This window comes from Falco cherrug, chromosome W (genome assembly GCF_023634085.1).
Source record: "Falco cherrug isolate bFalChe1 chromosome W, bFalChe1.pri, whole genome shotgun sequence".
NCBI lineage: Eukaryota > Metazoa > Chordata > Aves > Falconiformes > Falconidae > Falco > Falco cherrug.
The window spans coordinates 4,580,205-4,588,210 of record NC_073719.1 but is presented as its reverse complement, the minus strand read 5'-3'; positions in this window follow the sequence as shown (position 1 = coordinate 4,588,210).

Below are 8,006 nucleotides of genomic sequence, written 5' to 3'. Positions count from 1 at the left end.
CTCAGACTCTCATAGAGAGGAAGGCAAAATGGCAGTTTTTTGAAAGACACAGGCACTTATATACTAGTAGCAGAGCCAGCCCCTTCGTGGGCGGTTTTCTACTTAGTTCCTACATTTCTGTCACTACATGTGATCTTCCGCATTGCCACATCCCTATGCTACTACACTGACATAATTTAGGAGTGTACAAGAATCCTAAAAAAGATATTTGAAAGAGTAAGTTTACTTGAAAAATTAAAATCTCATAGTGAACACTAAAGTAACTGTTGCTCCCCTCCCAAGTTTGAATGTTCTAATAGTCTGTAGAAATAAGATTTGTCTGGGGTACTAACATCAATAGATTATAGTCCTCCAAAATCAAAATAAAAGCTTGCTAAATATATTTGATTCTCTTTTGCTACATAAACCTTTTAAATTCTCCAATAGAAAAAAGAGGATTTTTTTCCTCTTTAATATCTTGATTATAGCCTTAAAGGCCCACATATGTCAGATCCCCTCACAAAGAAATGTTCACAAACTAGTAAGAGAAAACGAAATACTCTGTATTTTTAATCTTCTAAGCAAAAAACCTCAAAACAAAAAAACCCCGCAACCAAACAAGAAAAACCTACAAAGAAAAAACAGGGAACAAACACATAAGAATTTAACTGAACTGCTCAGTTGTTCTACTTTCCCATTCTTTCTCATTTAGTCCTTTTTCACTTGACTGTGTATCTAAACTGTAAACTATTTTGGGTGAGGGAGTTGTTCTCTCACTTTCATATTTGTCAGTAAAGATTGCTGGTGTTCTGTACTAACAAGTAACTGTGTCCTGGTTTCAGCTCGGATGGAGTTAATTTTCTTCTTAGGAGCTAGTACAGTGCTGTGTTTTGGCTCTGATGTGAGAACAATGTTGATAGCACACTGATGTTTTTAGTTGTTGCTGGGTGATGTTTATACTAAGTCAAGGACTTTTCAGTTTCTCAGGCCTTGCCAGCCAGAGGGCTGGAGGGGCACAAGGAATTGGGAGGGGACACAGCCAGGTCAACTGATCTGAACTAACCAAAGAGGTATTCCATACCATGGGATGTCATGCTTGGTATATATATCTGGGGGTTTAGCCAGGGAGGGCAGATTGTTGCTCGGGGACTGGCTGGGCATCGGTCAGCAGGTGGTGAGCAGTTGCATTTGTGCATCACTTGTTTTCTTTCTTCCTTTCCCTCTAGATTTTATTTTTCACCTCCCTTCTTATTATAACTATTATTGTTATTATTTTTCTTTCATTTTTATTCAATTTCAATTATTAAATTGTTCTGACCTCAACCCTTGATTTTTACATTCCTTTCCAATTCTCCTCATCCCTCTAGGTGAGGGGGGAGTGAGTGAATAGCTGCATGGTACTTAAATACTGGTTAGGGTTAAACCACGACAAACTGTTATAAACAACAACATGAATACGCTTTCATACAAACTTGCTAGAATTTTTAATGATCAAGAATGAGGATTAGAAAAGAGATTCTATACTTCAGCCTAGAAAACTGGAAATTAGCTGAAAGGAATGAGACAGCCAGACCCCATGAGTTAAGGAAGAGATGTTCATAGTGCCAATAGTGGCACGAAGCAATGAAAGGACAGAGGGGAATCTAATTTTAAAGGACTAGAAGAAACATTGTCCTGGTTTCGGCTGGGATAGAGTTAATTTTCTTCTTGGTAGTTAGCGCAGTACTGTGTTTTGGCTGTGATGGGAGAACAATGCTGATGGGATACTGATGTTTTTAGTTGTTGCTGGGCAATGTTTGTACTAGAGTCAAGGACTTTTCAGTTTCTTGGGCCCTGCCAGCCAGAGGGCTCGGGAGGCACAGGACACTGGGAGGGGACACAGCCAGGACAGGTGACCCAAGCTAGCCAAAGAGGTATTCCATACCATATGACGTCACGCTGAGTATATAAACTGGGGGAAGAAGAAGGAAGGTGGGGACATTTGGCATTATGGCATTTGTCTTCCCGAGTAACTGTTACATGTGACGGAGCCCTGCTTTCCTGGGGATGGCCGAACACCTGCCTGCCCATGGGAAGTGGTGAATGAATTCATTGCTTTGTTTTGCTTGCATGCATGGCTTTTGCTTTACCAAATAAATTGTTCTTATCTCAACCCTGGAGTTTTACATTCCTTTCCGATCCTCTTTCCCATCCCTCTGGGTGGGGGGGAGTGAGCAAGCAGCTGCGTGGTGCTTGGTTGCCAGTCGGGGTTAAACCACGACACACATAAAGGGTTGAAAATGAGACACAAGTGAATCACTGTAGCATGAATGTGGCTCTCATTCACAAAGCTCAATGTAGTAGAAATCCGATATTATGTAGGTCCCAGATTTTTGAAATTGCCCAAGCCAAAATGCTGCTGGGAAGAAAATTCCAAGCTTTACAGTAACACTGTACAACAGACAACAGCGACTGGGTCTGAAACAATGGATGTCCTCTCTCCAGTGGCCAGTTCAGCAGGATCACAGAGAGGCTATGACAGTTATTTTACAGACATCTCTATCTGCAGTGCAATCCATTTCTTTTTTAATGGAAAAATTTAGTACTTCAAGGGTACCCAAAAGTACTAGTAAATAAGTGATTTGGTTCAAAATGGAAATAAAGAATATGTGTATGTTTATCACCGTATAATCAATATATTATTAGATTCTATTAATTGATTTTAAAAAATGATTATGAAAGAAACATGACAGGGAACTTGTTCATTCATACAAATAGCTATATGTAAAACAGAATAGCCACAGTATGAGAAAAAGTAATTCATAGTTATATTTATGGAATTGGTAAGAACTCATTAAGAAAGTACAATTCGCATTTGCCAATCTTAAAAATCAGAACTTAAATCACATTATAGAAGAGCATAAACTGGTTATTAGTTCTGAGTGGCAGTATTTATACCTGTTATGATACATAACCACAATTTTAAACATTGTGTTGATTAATAAGTTTGCCACTAAATGCAGTTCACTAAGGCTTGGTTCTCAGTGCATTTCTGTAAAATTTTGTGTACAGTCATTATTTTCATCACTGTAATTGAAATTGTTACCTGCTTTATTTCAAGATTAAGTTCTAAACATTTTTTCTTTTTTCATCTTGTAAAACTCACATAATTCCATATCACAACACAATCATCATCAGATAAAATTATTATTAATGATTTTCCCAGTACATCTGGAACCACAGCCTAGAAAGTCTGATGTTCACAGAAGGCAAATTGGTAGAAACAATACTAAAACATACAAATAATGGACATGTGGATAAATATTGGCATAGGGGGAAGCGTGAACTTGGCTTTTTAGAGACAAATCATGTTTCACAATTCTTTTGGACCACTCTAGGTATATCTCAGTTCTTAATTTTTCCATTACACATGGTGTTCCCAGATCCAACTCTCCCTCATTCTTAATATACAGAATACTCCTATACCTTTTCTTACATGATACCAAATATATTTTCAAATGTCAGCTAGCTCCTGGCACAAGCTCAAATTTGGCAGCAGGTAACACAATTAAAAGATGGAAAACCCACTTATTTGCTCAACATTGCTTTTTAAAATACTGTTGCTTTACCACTTTGTTAACTTATCTGCTTTTCCACTTTTTTTGCTACATTGTCTGTTTCAAATTTGAAAATCTGATGTCTAAAACTGTGGTTCCAAAAATCGTTCAGTGATAAGACTGTGGAATGTTAATTTTACCTGTTTTTTTTTAATGGAGGGTATCTAGCAGTTTCTTGAATTACTATTTCTCAAATGAAAGACTATAGCATATTGTAAAAATGAAAAAAACCTTTGGATTAGAAACAGAAATGACTGTGGGAACTAAGTAGGGCATTAGAAAAGTGTGCTAAAAATATACCTGTTCCCAGAGTAAGAAGGTGGACAGGACCATTCTGCAGTAGCTGACATCAGTAGCTATCAGTCAAGGTAAGAGGGGAAATGAAATTGTACATAGAAATTCCAGCAAATATATGCCACAACCTTAAATAAATGTCTGTATGGGATTTTTTGATTGTTTGTTGTTTTCCTTCCACTAATGCAGCTCTATTGGTGTTTCTAACAGTGGAGGAAGGATGTAGGTGTTATCACCATGTCATCTGGTCCTGCTCAGGGCAATACTAATAAATGCTTGTAGATTTCTCTAGAAAAAGGCATTTTACTGCCTGTAAAAATGAGGTAATAGTTGTCAAAGTTGTGAAGAGAACATATTTACAATCATAAGAGATATGGTAGGATGGGATGAAGGATAACATCAAGGCACCTCCTCAAGGAAGTCAAAAGGGTGGTCTGAACTGGTAAGGTTCAGACAGGATGTGTTGGTACCTGATGTTAATAAACATAAAACAATCCATACTGGCAAATCTCTTCGTTCCTAAAGTGTCTCACTTCCTGCCTATTTCTGATAGCAACAACTTGTACCAGGATGTTTTCAACAATTGCTAATATTTCAGAAAAAACTAGATGCTGACAAGGAACTGCAAAGCCCAGTTTAAATTTTCCAGTGCAGGGAGTAAAGCTATTGTTTGATTAGTTATCAACTCTGAGCAATTAATTTAGCCTCTCCATATAAACTTCTAACTTACTAATAATTAATGAACCTTTTACAGTCTGGGTTAGAATCACAGATAAAGTGTTATCCATAGAAAACATTAATTAAAATAGCAGTAATTCTGTGTGTATGCCCAATTCTGAAATTATAAATGCACTGATTTTCAGATAACAGTATGATGAAAGTGTAAACATTTCTGTAGAACCTTTTCAGATGTTTTTAATTTTTCTGTAGGCAAGATAATGAAAACTAAGATATTATAAAGTCTGTTCTACTTTCTAAACAAGTCTTTCAGATAACCTAATTTTAAGTGATTACAATACCACAAAAATAGTAACTTTGTGGCATATAGTTAATTCTAGTTTTCTCTCTACTTTTAATTTTTTTAAGTTGCATGGCATGTCGAATTTAGCGTTACCTATTGTTTAATTATTAAAATATTCAGTTCAAGCTTAAACTATTTTACAAATTTAGTATATATTGCTACAAACAATATTATAAACAGAAATATTATATAAACCACAGATGTAACAGCATAAATATTAGCTATTCATGAGGCCTTATGAGATAGAAAGGGAAATTAATGTCTCCATCATTTGGTTGACAGGATTCAGATTTCTTTTTCAACCAGAGCAAATCAAAGTAGGAATAAAACCTGACTCCCTATTTTAGAGACACTGAACTACTGCAGAGTAACATCTCAGATGTTCTTGCCCGTGGCTTATAAAATTTCTCAGATTTATTTTTTCAGAAAATGTTAAGAATTATATCCTTGTCTCAGAAGACAACCATGGTGAAAGTGCCTTTTGACTAGGATAAGTTCCAAATTTCAGCCTATATTTAAAGATTTCTCCTCTACTTAGATGATTTACTTAGATGCAAGATTATCTTTCTGGCCCAAAACCCAAGCTTTCCAAACTAATTTTATTATTCAGTGCTCCTATATACCATATTATATTTTTAGGGGTGTAGCCTGCACCTCAGATAACCAACAGCCTTTTAGAAGTACCAGGCCTTGAGAGTAAGCATGTAGATAACATGTAGAGGACCAGAGGAAGGAGGAAAACTACTGGGGAATAAGAGCTGTGGAGTAAATCTTTTATATGCAGCCTACACTTCTAAAACTGCTCAAGTGAAGAGGATTTTTGTCTATTTTAAAGAAACTGAAGTTCCACATGTGAGAAAGAAGCGTAAGGCTTTGAATTGCTACCAGTTACTTTCCATATGTACCATTACTTTCTCACAGCTCTGTAACATCCAGCTTCCTAATGTTTATACCATGCATTTTTTGTTATAAATACCTGTCTTTCTAAATATATTCATAGCTTCAGTTTCTGCTTCTGTCTTTACATACCTAAGTCCACGTACAACAAGCAGTTCCACACACTGCTCTCTCTGACATAACTAAGGCCCTTCCACACAATCATTCATGCTGTATGGATTGATAGATTGCTGTGCTGAATTAAACCATTATTTTTTAGTTAGGCAAAAGATTATGATTGATGCCATTTAGAATGTCAAATTTCTAAAATATATCTTCCTCCAAAGTGTCCTAATAAGTTTTGCACATTAGTATTATCACCACACATATCTACACATTATTTTATTATTCAGACTCAAATACCTCCTCTCTCTTGAGCAAGCTCATCCTTCTTTATAATCTCATCATAGACTGCACTTCCTCAAAACAGGAAAGAAATTTGTTTGAAAGTATTTTTAACTGTCCGCTTATATCTAAGAGACCATGCATGAGTGAGTGTATTGCTTTTTGCTAGCCCAGAGATTAACCTGCTGTCCCTCAAATAGGGAAGCCGGAGCTTTTCCTCTATCACCATCTAGTGGGAAAGAAACAGGAAGTGCTGGAGGGCCGTGCAGTGGCTGTGGGCTGGCAGTTGGAGCGATTACCTTCTATTGACTCTGCTCCTGTGAACAGTGCTTGGAAATACGCACAGTTCCTGTCTTTCCACAGACGTGCACATAACTTATCTGAACTTCATAAGTATGAAATCAGGTTCTTGACAGAATGCCCTAACTGATGGATTTCACATTACCTGCTTTATCTGAATCTTGATATCCTGACATCAAATAACTCTCAGATAGGAGACTGAACTGAACATTAGATCAGAGATGTTAAAAAAATCCAGCCCAACAGCTCTGAGTACATCACCTTTTTTAACCTCTTACCATTTTGGACAGAAGCAGAGTATTTTTGAATGCCATAAATTCCATGCATGGAGATTAAAAATTAGAAACTTCCCTAGCTATTATTGAGAGTAAACATTTACAACAAATAATTGAGGTTTCTTGTAAAATAACAAGCCACAAAACTGGCATGATTATTTTAGGGAAATAAAACAACTGGACATAATTTGCTCAACCCCTGAAACAAGGACAAGAGTAAGACACTATGGAAAAACATGTCTTTGGGATAAAAATTCAAAGAACAGGGGAAGATTTGTAACACTTATTTCCCTTTTTGCAGCTTTAAAGCAATAACTCTAACAAAGTGGTAAAGAAAAAAATGGATGTCAGGACAAATTTTATATCAAATAGGGCTAAAATTTAAAAGATTTATTGATATTTTCAGAGACATTAGAGGGACATGGTAATAATTCAGAAAATTTTACATGGGCTAGGATATTTTAGTGTATGTGCTTCCAAACTAGATTTAAACTATTAAAGGGTGTCATTTCTCTCTTCATGTGTCAATATAGAGTTTAGAGTTACTTTTCTGACCTAGCTATGTATTTCCATACCTAAATTTCTTGTAAATATAATCCTAACACTGAATTTCTTGACATGAAAACTAGGCAGAAGCTGACAGATGCCATGAGGGGAATTCAGTTTAAAGCACTGTCCATACCAATGCTTTTTTGCAACCTTAAATATCAACCAAGGCCAAAGGTGGCCAAGGTACCTTTTACAAGAAAAGGTTTATGGGTGTTCTGAAAGACTGGTTTTATATTATTGTCGTTTATTTCTGAAGGAAGAAAAACAAGCTGTAGATTTTCTCTCTCTCTCTCACACACACACCCCCCCACCCCCCCCACCCCCACCCCCCAGAATCATAGCCATCTGTGAGGCTGTAGTGTGAGAGAAAAGTCGTCCTTTCTAGAGTCTAACTGGAGAGGAGAACAGGAGGTCAATGGAATCAACCAGAACTTCAAAAGTCCCCAGTGCTCCCAACACTTCCTCATATGAAAAGGAAAGCTCTACATTTGACTGAAGAGAACCAAACAACAACATTTACTGAGTGAATACAGTACCCTTGTTTACCCTTTTATTTAAAACTTGCACAAATTCTCTAAGCAAAAGTAGACATTTCTTATATGTGTTGTATTAAACAAAATCTTGCAATTTATTGTTATTTTGCAAAATGGTTTCTTTCTCTTTTTACTTTTAAGGGTTATGTTTGCAATTGTATACCATGTGTGCTTTCTA